We start from the raw sequence: 12022 nt of genomic DNA on the forward strand, positions 1-12022 counted from the left end.
CTGACTGAAACATGGCTTAAGCCTGATGAATTTACTGTGTTAAATGAGGCCTCACCCCCTGGTTACACTAGTGACCATACCCCCCGTGCATCCAGCAAAGGCGGAGGTGTTGCTAACATTTACGATAGCAAATTTCAATTTACAAAAAAAAACAATGACGTTTTCGTCTTTTGAGCTTCTAGTCATGAAATCTATGCAGCCTACTCAATCACTTTTTATAGCTACTGTTTATAGGCCTCCTGGGCCATATGCAGTGTTCCTCACTGAGTTCCCTGAATTCCTATCGGATCTTGTAGTCATAGCAGATAATATTCTAATTTTTGGTGACTAACATTCACATGGAAAAGTCCACAGACCCACTCCAAAAGGCTTTCGGAGCCATCATCGACTCAGTGGGTTTTGTCCAACATGTCTCTGGACCTACTCACTGCCACAGTCATACTCTGGACCTAGTTTTGTCCCATGGAATAAATGTTGTGGATCTAAATGTTTTTCCTCATAATCGTGGACTATCGGACCACCATTTTATAACGTTTGCAATTGCAACAAATAATCTGCTCAGACCCCAACCAAGGAGCATTAAAAGTCGTGCTATAAATTCTCAGACAACCCAAAGATTCCTTGATGCCCTTCCAGACTGCCTCTGCCTACCCAAGGACGTCAGAGGACAAAAATCAGTTAACCACCTAACCGAGGAACTCAATTTAACCTTGCGCAATACCCTAGATGCAGTTGCACCCCTAAAAACTAAAAACATCTGTCATAAGAAACTAGCTCCCTGGTATACAGAAAATACACGAGCTCTGAAGCAAGCTTCCAGAAAATTGGAACGGAAATGGCGCCACACCAAACTGGAAGTCTTCCGACTAGCTTGGAAAGACAGTACCGTGCAGTATCGAAGAGACCTCACTGCTGCTCGATCATCCTATTTTTCCAACTTAATTGAGGAAAATAAGAACAATCCGAAATGTCTTTTTGATACTGTCACAAAGCTAACTAAAAAGCAGCATTCCCCAGGAGAGGATGGCTTTCACTTCAGCAGTAATAAATTCATTAACTTCTTTGAGGAAAAGATCATGATCATTAGAAAGCAAATTACGGACTCCTCTTTAAATCTGCGTATTCCTCCAAATCTCCGTTGTCCTGAGTCTGCACAACCCTGCCAGGACCTAGGATCAAGGGAGACACTAAAGTGTTTTAGTACTATATCTCTTGACACAATGATGAAAATAATCATGGCCTCAAAGCCTTCAAGCTGCATACTGGACCCTATTCCAACTAAACTACGGAAAGAGCTGCTTCCTGTGCTTGGCCCTCCTATGTTGAACATAATAAACGGCTCTCTATCCACCGGATGTGTACCAAACTCACTAAAAGTGGCAGTAATAAAGCCTCTCTTGAAATAGCCAAACCTTGACCCAGAAAATATAAAAAACTTTCGGCCTATATCGAATCTTCCATTCCTCTCAAACATTTTTGAAAAAGCTGTTGCACAGCAACTCACTGCCTTCCTGAAGACAAACAATGTATACGAAACGCTTCAGTCTGGTTTTAGACCCCATCATAGCACTGAGACTGCACTTGTGAAGGTGGTAAATTACCTTTTAATGACGTCAGACCGAGGCTCTGCATCTGTCCTTGTGCTCCTAGATCTTAGTGCTGCTTTTGATACCATCGATCACCACATTCTTTTGGAGAGATTGGAAACCCAAATTGGTCTACACGGACAAGTTCTGGCCTGGTTTAGATCTTATCTGTTGGAAAGATATCAGTTTGTCTCTGTGAATGGTTTGTCCTCTGACAAATCAACTGTAAATTTCGGTGTTACTCAAGGTTCCGTTTTAGGACCACTATTGTTTTCACTATATATTTTACCTCTTGGGGATGTCATTCGAAAACATAATGTTAAATTTCACTGCTATGCGGATGACACACAGCTGTACAATTCAATGAAACATGGTGAAGACCCAAAATTGCCCTCGCTAGAAGCCTGTGTTTCAGACATAAGGAAGTTGATGGCTGCAAACTTTCTACTTTTAAACTCGGACAAAACAGAGATGCTTGTTCTAGGTCCCAAGAAACAAAGAGATCTTCTGTTGAATCTGACAATTAATCTGGATGGTTGTACAGTCATCTCAAATAAAACTGTGAAGGACCTTGGCGTTACTCTGGACCCTGATCTCTCTTTTGAAGAACATATCAAGACTGTTTCAAGGGCAGCTTTTTTCCATCTACGTAACATTGCAAAAATCAGAAACTTTCTGTCCACAAATGATGCAGAAAAATGTATCCATGCTTTTGTTACTTCTAGGTTGGACTACTGCAATGCTCTACTTTCCGGCTACCCGGATAAAGCACTAAATAAACTTCAGTTAGTGCTAAATACGGCTGCTAGAATCCTGACTAGAACCAAAAAATTTGATCATATTACTCCAGTGTTAGCCTCCCTACACTGGCTTCCTGTTAAGGCAAGGGCTGATTTCAAGGTTTTAATGCTAACCAACAAAGCATTACGTGGGCTTGCTCCTACCTATCTTGCCTATTTGGCCCTGCCATACATACCTACACGTACGCTACGGTCACAAGACGCAGGCCTCCTAATTGTCCCTAGAATTTCTAAGCAAACAGCTGGAGGCAGGGCTTTCTCCTATAGAGCTCCATTTTTATGGAATAGTCTGCCTACCCATGTGAGAGATGTAGACTCGGTCTCAACCTTTAAGTCTTTACTGAAGACTCATCTCTTCAGTGGGTCCAATGATTGAGTGTAGTCTGGCCCAGGAATGTGAAGGTGAACGGAAAGGCTCTGGAGCAACGAACCACCCTTGCTGTCTCTGCCTGGCCGGTTCCCCTCTCTCCACTGGCATTCTCTGCCTCTAACCCTATTACAGGGGCTGAGTCACTGGCTTATTGGTGTTCTTCCATGCCGTCCCTAGGAGGGGTGCGTCACTTGAGTGGGTTGAGTCACTGACGTGGTCTTCCTGTCTGGGTTGGCTCCCCCCCTTGGGTTGTGACGTGGCAGAGATCTTTGTGGGCTATACTCGGCCTTGTCTCAGGATGGTAAGTTGGTGGTTGAAGATATCCCTCTAGTGGTGTGGGGGCTGTGCTTTGGCAAAGTGGGTGGGGTTATATCCTTCCTGTTTGACCCTGTCCGGGGGTATCGTCGGATGGGGCCACAGTGTCTCCTGGCCCCTCCTGTCTCAGCCTCCAGTATTTATGCTGCAGTAGTTTATGTGTCGGGGACTAGGGTCAGTCTATTACATCTGGAGTATTTCTCCTGTCTTATCCGGTGTCCTGTGTGCATTTAAGTATGCTCTCTCTAATTCTCTCTTTCTCTCTTTCTTTCTTTCTCTCTCTCGGAGGACCTGAGCCCTAGGACCATGCCTCAGGACTACCTGGCATGATGACTCCTTGCTTTCCCCAGTCCACCTGGCCGTGCTGCTGCTCCAGTTTCAACTGTTCTGCCTGCGGCTATGGAACCCTGACCTGTTCACCAGACGTGCTACATGTCCCAGACCTGCTGTTTTCAACTCTCTAGAGACAGCAGGAGTGGTAGAGATACTCTTAATGATCGGCTATGAAAAGCCAACTGACATTTACTCTTGAGGTGCTGTCTTGTTGCACCCTCGACAACTACTGTGATTATTATTATTTGACCATGCTGGTCATTTATGAACATTTGAACATCTTTGCCATGTTCTGTTATAATCTCCACCCGGCACAGCCAGAAGAGGACTGGCCACCCCTCATAGCCTGGTTCCTCTCTAGGTTTCTTCCTAGGTTCCGGCCTTTCTAGGGAGTTTTTCCTAGCCACCGTGCATCTACACCTACATTGCTTGCTGTTTGGGGTTTTAGGCTGGGTTTCTGTACAGCACTTTGAGATATCAGCTGATGTAAGAAGGGCTTTATAAATACATTTGATTTGATTTACCAGATTTGGTTTGACCCTCTACAATTGTCCTTGGACTCTTCCCAGTTGTATATTGCAACAACAAAAATATGCTTTCATTGATTTCCAACATGATTTGAACATATAAAATGTGTCTGTATTTTCCTTATAAACAGTTGTAACAATAACAATCTAATCCTCAAATAAAATGCCAACCTGTGCTGTAACTGCAGTAGCAGAATTACACCATGGCTTGATGTTTTAACTACACCAGCTGTTGCCATATTTGAGCTTTTCAGTCAAACTCGGCAAACATGAAACTAAAACTTAAGTTTAGGCATTAATTCCGAATAGTTAAGATTAGTGTAAAGTAAAGGGAAAAGCTTAAAAAAATACAATAAAAAACTTTCTAGCGCTAGAATTGAACACCGAACCTGCAGCTTATGTATAGTTCAAGTCGGAAGTTTACATTCACCTTAGCCAAATACATTTAAACTCAATTTTTCACAATTCCTGACATTTAATCCTAGTAAAAATTCCCTGTCTTAGGTCAGTTAGGATCACCAATTTACTTTAAGAAGGTGAAATGTCAGAATAATAGTAGAGAGAATGATTTATATCAGGTTTTATTTCTTTCATCACATTCCCAGTGGGTCAGTAGTTTACATACACTCAATTAGTATTTGGTGGCATTGCATTTAAATTTCTTAACTTGGGTCAAACGTTTCGGGTAGCCTTCCACAAGTTTCCCACAATAAGTTGGGTGAATTTTGGCCCATTCCTCCTGACAGAGCTGGTGTAACTGAGTCAGGTTTGTAGGCCTCCTTGCTCGCACACACTTTTTCAGTTCTGCTCACAAATGTGCTATAGAATTGAGGTCAGGGCTTTGTGATGGCCACTCCAATACCTTGAATTTGTTGTCCTTAAGTCATTTTGCCACAACTGTGGAAGTATGCTTGGGGTTATTGTCCATTTGGAAGACCCATTTGCGACCAAGCTTTAACTTCCTGACTGATGTCTTGAGATGTTGCTTCAATATATGCACATAATTTTGCTTCCTCATGATGCCATCTATTTTGTGAAGTGCACCAGTCCCTCCTGCAGTAAAGCACCCCCACAACATAATGCTGCCACCCCTGTGCTTTACGTTTGGGATGGTATTCTTCGGCTTGCAAAGCCTCCCCCTTTTTCCTCCAAACATAACGATGGTCATTATGTCCAAACAGTCCTATTTTTGTTTCATCAGACCAGAGGACATTTCTCCAAAAAGTACGATCTTTGTCCCCATGTGCAGTTGCAAACCATAGTCTGGCTCTTTTTATGGCAGTTTTGGAGCAGTGGCTTCTTCCTTGCTGAGCGGCCTTTCAGGTTATGTTGATATAGGACTCGTTTTGCTGTGGATATAGATACTTTTGTACCTGTTTCCTCCAGCATCTTCACAAGGTCCTTTGCTGTTGTTCTGGGATTGATCTGCACTTTTCGCACCAAAGTACGTTCATCTCCAGGAGACAGAACGCGTCTCCTTCCTGAGCGGTATGACGGCTGCATGGTCCCATGGTGTTTATACTTGCATACTATTGTTTGTACAGATGAACGTGGTACCTTCAAGCTTTTGGAAATTGCTCCGAAGGATGACCAGACTTGTGGAGGTCAACATATTTTTTCTGAGGTCAAGCAAAGAGGCACTGAGTTTGAAGGTAGGCCTTGAAATATATCCACAGGTACTCCTCCAATTGACTCAAATTATATCAATTAGCCTATCAGAAGCTTCTAAAGTCATGACATCATTTTCTGGAATTTTCCAAGCTGTTTAAAGGCACTGTCAACTTAGTGTATGTAAACTTTTGACCCACTGGCATTGTGATACAATGATTTATAAGTGAAATAATCTGTCTGTAAACAATTGTTGGAAGAATTACTTGTGTCATGCACAAAGTAGATGTCCTAACCGACTTGCCAAAACTATAGTTTGTTAACAAGAAATTTGTGGAGTGGTTGAAAAATGAGTTTTAATGACTCCAACCATAAGTGTATGTAAACTTCCGACTTCAAATGTATAAGCCGACGCACAATCCATACGTACGTGGACTTGATATACAACTACAACTGAATATGGCATTTAATTATAGGTTGTCCTTTTTCTCTTATTCCAGGCTTTATCAAACAAATTGGCAAACATGTGTCGTGTCTTTGTGTACCATTAAACGGAAGACATGTTTATCAATTAACTCCCTGTAATTATTATCACGCGATTAAACTGATTAATCGTTTAATTGTAATTAACTAGGAGATCGGGGCACCAAGGAGAATATTCAGATTGCAAAAGTTATAATTTTCCTAACATAACTTTCCTATATTATTATATAGGCCGATTATCTTCTGGTTTAAATGGTGTATTTTACCTCTAGTCCAGTCTCATTCCAAACGTCGTAAATTGTTGTATCTGCACGAACCCAGTCTTTACTAAAATCATCCATACATCAATTGTCTTAAAATCATTTATTTACTACACTAAGTAATTAACAGAAAAACATACAAACAGTAATTATCGTCACAAAGGATTGGTAGAGGAATATGCCCTTGTGGGCTAAACAGGCAGGTCGGCCTGTTGAACAATGGGTCATAAACGGTCCGCTGAGAAGTTACACAGAGTTCATTAATATTAACAATTGACAATTGAAGGCTCACTCATTCGGGAACAATTGCAATCAATATATATTTACGCTCAGTGTGTCGTCGTTCTTTGTTGGAGAGTTCGGTTCTGTTGGAGAGTCTCTCTCTCGGTTAGAATGGATCTTTCAAAGCGACATTCATTAATGTCGTCATAGAATGGTTGTTTCGTTGGTCTTCGCGTTCGATTATATAATTTACTTAGCTGCAGACTAATAATTAACCTCTATGGGACCGGCGGGACGAATTCGTCCCACCTACGTAACATCCACTGCCAGCCTGTGGCGCGATTTTCAAAATCTTCAAAATCCTATTACTTCAATTTCTCAAACATATGACTATTTTACAGCCATTTAAAGATAAGACTCTCGTTAATCTAACCACACTGTCCGATTTCAAAAAGGCTTTACAACGAAAGCAAAACATTAGATTATGTCAGCAGAGTACCAAGCCAGAAATAATCAGACACCCATTTTTCAAGCCAGCATATAATGTCACCAAAACCCAGAAGACAGCTAAATGCAGCACTCACCTTTGATGATCTTCATCAGATGACAACCCTAGGACATTATGTTATACAATACATGCATGTTTTGTTCAATCCAGTTCATATTTATATCAAAAACCAGCTTTTTACATTAGCATGTGACGTTCAGAACTAGCATACCCCCCGCAAACTTCCGGGGAATTCGCTAACATTTTACTAAATTACTCACGATAAACGTTCACAAAAAGCATAACAATTATTTTAACCTGTTAGGGCTAGGGGGCAGCATTGACACGGCTGGATAAAAAACATACCCGATTTAATCTGGTTACCACTCCTACTCAGTAACTAGAATATGCATATACTTATTACATATGGATAGAAAACACCCTAAATTTTCTAAAACTGTTTGAATGGTGTCTGTGAGTATAACAGAACTCAAATGGCAGGTCAAAACCTGAGAGATTCCTTTACAGGAAGTGGCCTGTCTGACCATTTCTGGAACTTCTTTGCCATCTCTATCATTTACTAAGGATCTCTGCTCTAACGTGACACTTCCCACGTCGTCCATAGGCTCTCATAGCCCGGGAAAAAAGAGAATGTCGTCATTCCAGCCCCAGGCTGAAACACATTATCGCCTTTCTCAAGTGGCCCATCAAGAGACACTAGCTTATGCGCGTGACCCCGACCGCCCCCGCCTTTGGGATTTTTTCCTCTGTTTGCCGAAAAGGAGATTCCCTGTCGGAATTTTACCGCTTTTCTACGAGAAAAATGACGTAAAAATTGATTTTAAACAGCGGTTGACATGCTTCGACGTACGGCAATTGAATACTTTGAATTTTATTGTCAGGAATTGCGCCAAGCGCGCGACACTTCTTTACTATTTCGGATAGTGTCTGGAACGCACGAACAAAACGCCGCTATTCGGATATAACGATGGATTATTTTGGACCAAACCAACATTTGTTATTGAAGTAGACGTCCTGGGTGTGCATTCTGACGAAGACAACAAAAGGTAATGACATTTTTATAATAGTAAATATGATTATGGTGAGTGCTAAACTTGCCGGGTGTCTAAATAGCGAGCCCGTGATGCCTGGGCTATATACTTAGAATATTGCAAAATGTGCTTTCACCAAAAAGCTATTTTAAAATCGGACATATCGAGTGCATAGAGGAGGTCTGTATCTATAATTCTTAAAATAATTGTTATGCTTTTTGTGAACGTTTATCGTGAGTAATTTAGTAAAATGTTAGCGAATTCCCCGTAAGTTTGCGGGGGGTATGCTAGTTCTGAACGTCACATGCTAATGTAAAAAGCTGGTTTTTGATATAAATATGAACTTGATTGAACAAAACATGCATGTATTGTATAACATAATGTCCTAGGGTTGTCATCTGATGAAGATCATCAAAGGTGAGTGCTGCATTTAGCTGTCTTCTGGGTTTTGGTGACATTATATGCTGGCTTGAAAAATGGGTGTCTGATTATTTCTGGCTTGGTACTCTGCTGACATAATCTAATGTTTTGCTTTCGTTGTAAAGCCTTTTTGAAATCGGACAGTGTGGTTAGATTAACGAGAGTCTTATCTTTAAATGGCTGTAAAATAGTCATATGTTTGAGAAATTGAAGTAATAGGATTTTGAAGATTTTGAAAATCGCGCCACAGGCTGGCAGTGGATGTTACGTAGGTGGGACGAATTCGTCCCGCCGGTCACATAGAGGTTAAGAATTATAGATACAGACCTCCTCTATGCACTCGATATGTCCGATTTTAAAATAGCTTTTTGGTGAAAGCACATTTTGCAATATTCTAAGTACATAGCCCAGGCATCACGGGCTCGCTATTTAGACACCCGGCAAGTTTAGCACTCACCATAATCATATTTACTATTATAAAAGTTTCATTACCTTTTGTTGTCTTCGTCAGAATACACACCCAGGACTGCTACTTCAATAACAAATGTTGGTTTGGTCCAAAATAATCCATCGTTATATCCGAATAGCGGCGTTTTGTTCGTGCGTTCCAGACACTATCCGAAATAGTAAAGAAGTGTCACGCGCATGGCGCAATTCGTGACAATAAAATTCTAAGTATTCCATTACCGTACTTCGAAGCATGTCAACCGCTGTTTAAAATCAATATTTACGTCATTTTTCTCGTAGAAAAGCGATAATATTCCGACAGGGAATCTCCTTTTCGGCAAACAGGAAAAATCCCAAAGGCGGGGGCGGTCGGGGTCATGCGCATAAGCTAGTGTCTCTTGATCGGCCACTTGAGAAAGGCGATAATGTGTTTCAACATGGGGCTGGAATGAGGACATTCTGTTTTTTCCCGGGCTCTGAGCGCCTATGGACGACGTGGGAAGTGTCACGTTAGAGCAGAGATCCTTAGTAAATGATAGAGATGGAAAAGAAGTTCAACAAATGGTCAGACAGGCCACTTCCTGTAAAGGAATCTCTCAGGTTTTGACCTGCCATTTGAGTTCTGTTATACTCACAGACACCATTCAAACAGTTTTAGAAAATTTAGGGTGTTTTCTATCCATATGTAATAAGTATATGCATATTCTAGTTACTGGGTAGGAGTGGTAACCAGATTAAATCGGGTATGTTTTTTATCCAGCCGTGTCAATGCTGCCCCCTAGCCCTAACAGGTTAAAATCCATTTTTATGCCATTTTTCTCGTAAAAAAGCGATAATATTCCGACCGGGAATGTCCATTTAGCTAAACAGAGGAAAGTAAACAAAGCTTTCGGTCGACGCGGGCACGAGCCTGAGTCTCACAGTACTGTAACCAGCCACTACCCAAACGCGCTACTTTGTTTCAGCCAGAGACTGCAAAGCCACGATTCAGCTTTTTACCACCTTCTGAGACCCTATGGCAGCCGTAGGAAGTGTCACGGGACAGCTAAGATCCTCACTCTTCAATAAACAGAGACAAGAAGAACGACACCTTGTCAGACAGGCCACTTCCTGCATGAAACCTTCTCAGTTTTTTGCCTGCCAAATGAGTTCTGTTATCCTCACAGACACCATTCAAACAGTTTTAGAAACTTTAGGGTGTTTTCTATCCATATGTAATAAGTATATGCATATTCTAGTTACTGGGTAGGAGTGGTAACCAGATTAAATCGGGTACGTTTTTTATCCAGCCGTGAAAATACTGCCCCTTAGCCATAGCAGGTTAATGTCAGGATGATTTGTTTTTAACTTAGGAACAGGAAGAAGAGTTAAAAGCGGTACCCTCCGTGTTAGGGTCCCAAGGACCCATTGATGTGGGGTTAATTAAAGGAGTTATTTTAGTGTAAGTAGTCCTGAAGTCAAATTATAGATTTTATTAAAAGTAATTATTAGTAATTTAGGAAAATTTGAGCCCCGAGGGAAGTTAAATTTTGATTTATGAAAATGATATTTTACGAATCCTTCTCAGGAGGGCTGTAAGGCAGACTGTTAGTATTCTTAGCAGAACAAGGTCATAAAGTCAGCAAGAGGAAGTTGCAACTCTGGCAGGAGGAAGTTATCTATTTGGGGCACACTATAACTCAAGAAGGGAGAACACTTAATTCTACCAGAAAGACAGCCATTCTAGAAGCAAATGATGAGTTTTCATGTAATGATTAACTATTGCCGTGCGTGGATACCCCATTTTGCATTACATACAGGGAAGCTTAGTGAGTTGATATATGGTAAAGCTATGGCAGCAAAAGATAAGATCAAGTGGACAGATGAGGCTGAAAATCAGTTTGTAAACATTAAAAAGTTATTAACCTCTCTAGGGTCGGTGGGACGAAATCGTCCCACCTACGTAACAGCCAGTGGAATCCTGTAGCGCGTTATTCAAATACCTTAGAAATGCTATTACTTAAATTTCTCAAACATATGACTATTTTACACCATTTTAAAGACAAGACTCTCGTTAATCTAACCACACTGTCCGATTTCAAAAAGGCTTTAAAACGAAAGCAAAACATTAGATTATGTCAGCAGAGTACCCAGCCAGAAATAATCAGACACCCATTTTTCAAGCTAGCATATAATGTCACATAAACCCAAACCACGACTAAATGCAGCACTAACCTTTGATGATCTTCATCAGATGACACTTCTAGGACATTATGTTATACAATACATGCATGTTTTGTTCAATCAAGTTCATATTTATATCAAAAAACAGCTTTTTACATTAGCATGTGAAGTTCAGAACTAGCATACCCCCCGCAAACTTCCGGTGAATTTACTAAATTACTCACGATAAACATTCACAAACAACATAACAATTATTTTAAGAATTATAGATACAGAACTCCTCTATGCACTCGCTATGTCCAATTTTAAAATAGCTTTTCGGTGAAAGCACATTTTGCAATATTCTAAGTAGATAGCCCGGCATCACAGGGCTAGTTATTTAGACACCAACCAAGTTTAGCCCTCACCAAAGTCAGATTTACTATAAGAAAAATGTTATTACCTTTGCTGTTCTTTGTCAGAATGCACTCCCAGGACTTCTACTTCAATAACAAATGTTGGTTTGGTTCAAAATAATCCATAGTTATATCCAAATAGCGGCGTTTTGTTCGTGCGTTCAAGACACTATCCGAAAGCTCCCGACGCGTTTCGTGACAAAAAATTCTAAATATTCCATTACCGTACTTCGAAGCATGTCAACCGCTGTTTAAAATCAATTTTTATGCCATTTTTCTTGTAAAAAAGCGATAATATTCCGACCGGGAAATCGTGTTTTAGTACAAAGAAAGAGAAAATAAAAACATGGTGTCCCCTCATGCACGTGCCTCAGTCTCATAGTACTCTGACCGACCACTATCCAAACGCGCTAATGTTTTTCACCCAGGGCCTGCAAAGCCACCATTCAGCTTTTTCCCGGTTTCTGAGAGCCTATGGGAGCCGTAGGAAGTGTCACGTTACAGCAAAGATCCTCAGTTTTCAATAAAGAGAGCCAAGAAGCCCAAGAAATTGT

The 12022-nt window shown here is 40.9% G+C and overlaps 1 protein-coding gene across 1 annotated transcript in view; it reads right to left on the reverse strand.

Moving 5' to 3' along the window:
- The window catches only part of LOC145850252 (tripartite motif-containing protein 16-like), a 698685-nt gene that overhangs the window by 199501 nt on the left and 487162 nt on the right, over window positions 1-12022 (reverse strand). The gene's annotated exons all lie outside the window — the stretch shown is intronic.

The sequence above is a fragment of the Salmo salar genome, unplaced genomic scaffold (genome assembly GCF_965601325.2).
Source record: "Salmo salar unplaced genomic scaffold, fSalSal1 ptg000221l, whole genome shotgun sequence".
Lineage (NCBI taxonomy): Eukaryota > Metazoa > Chordata > Actinopteri > Salmoniformes > Salmonidae > Salmo > Salmo salar.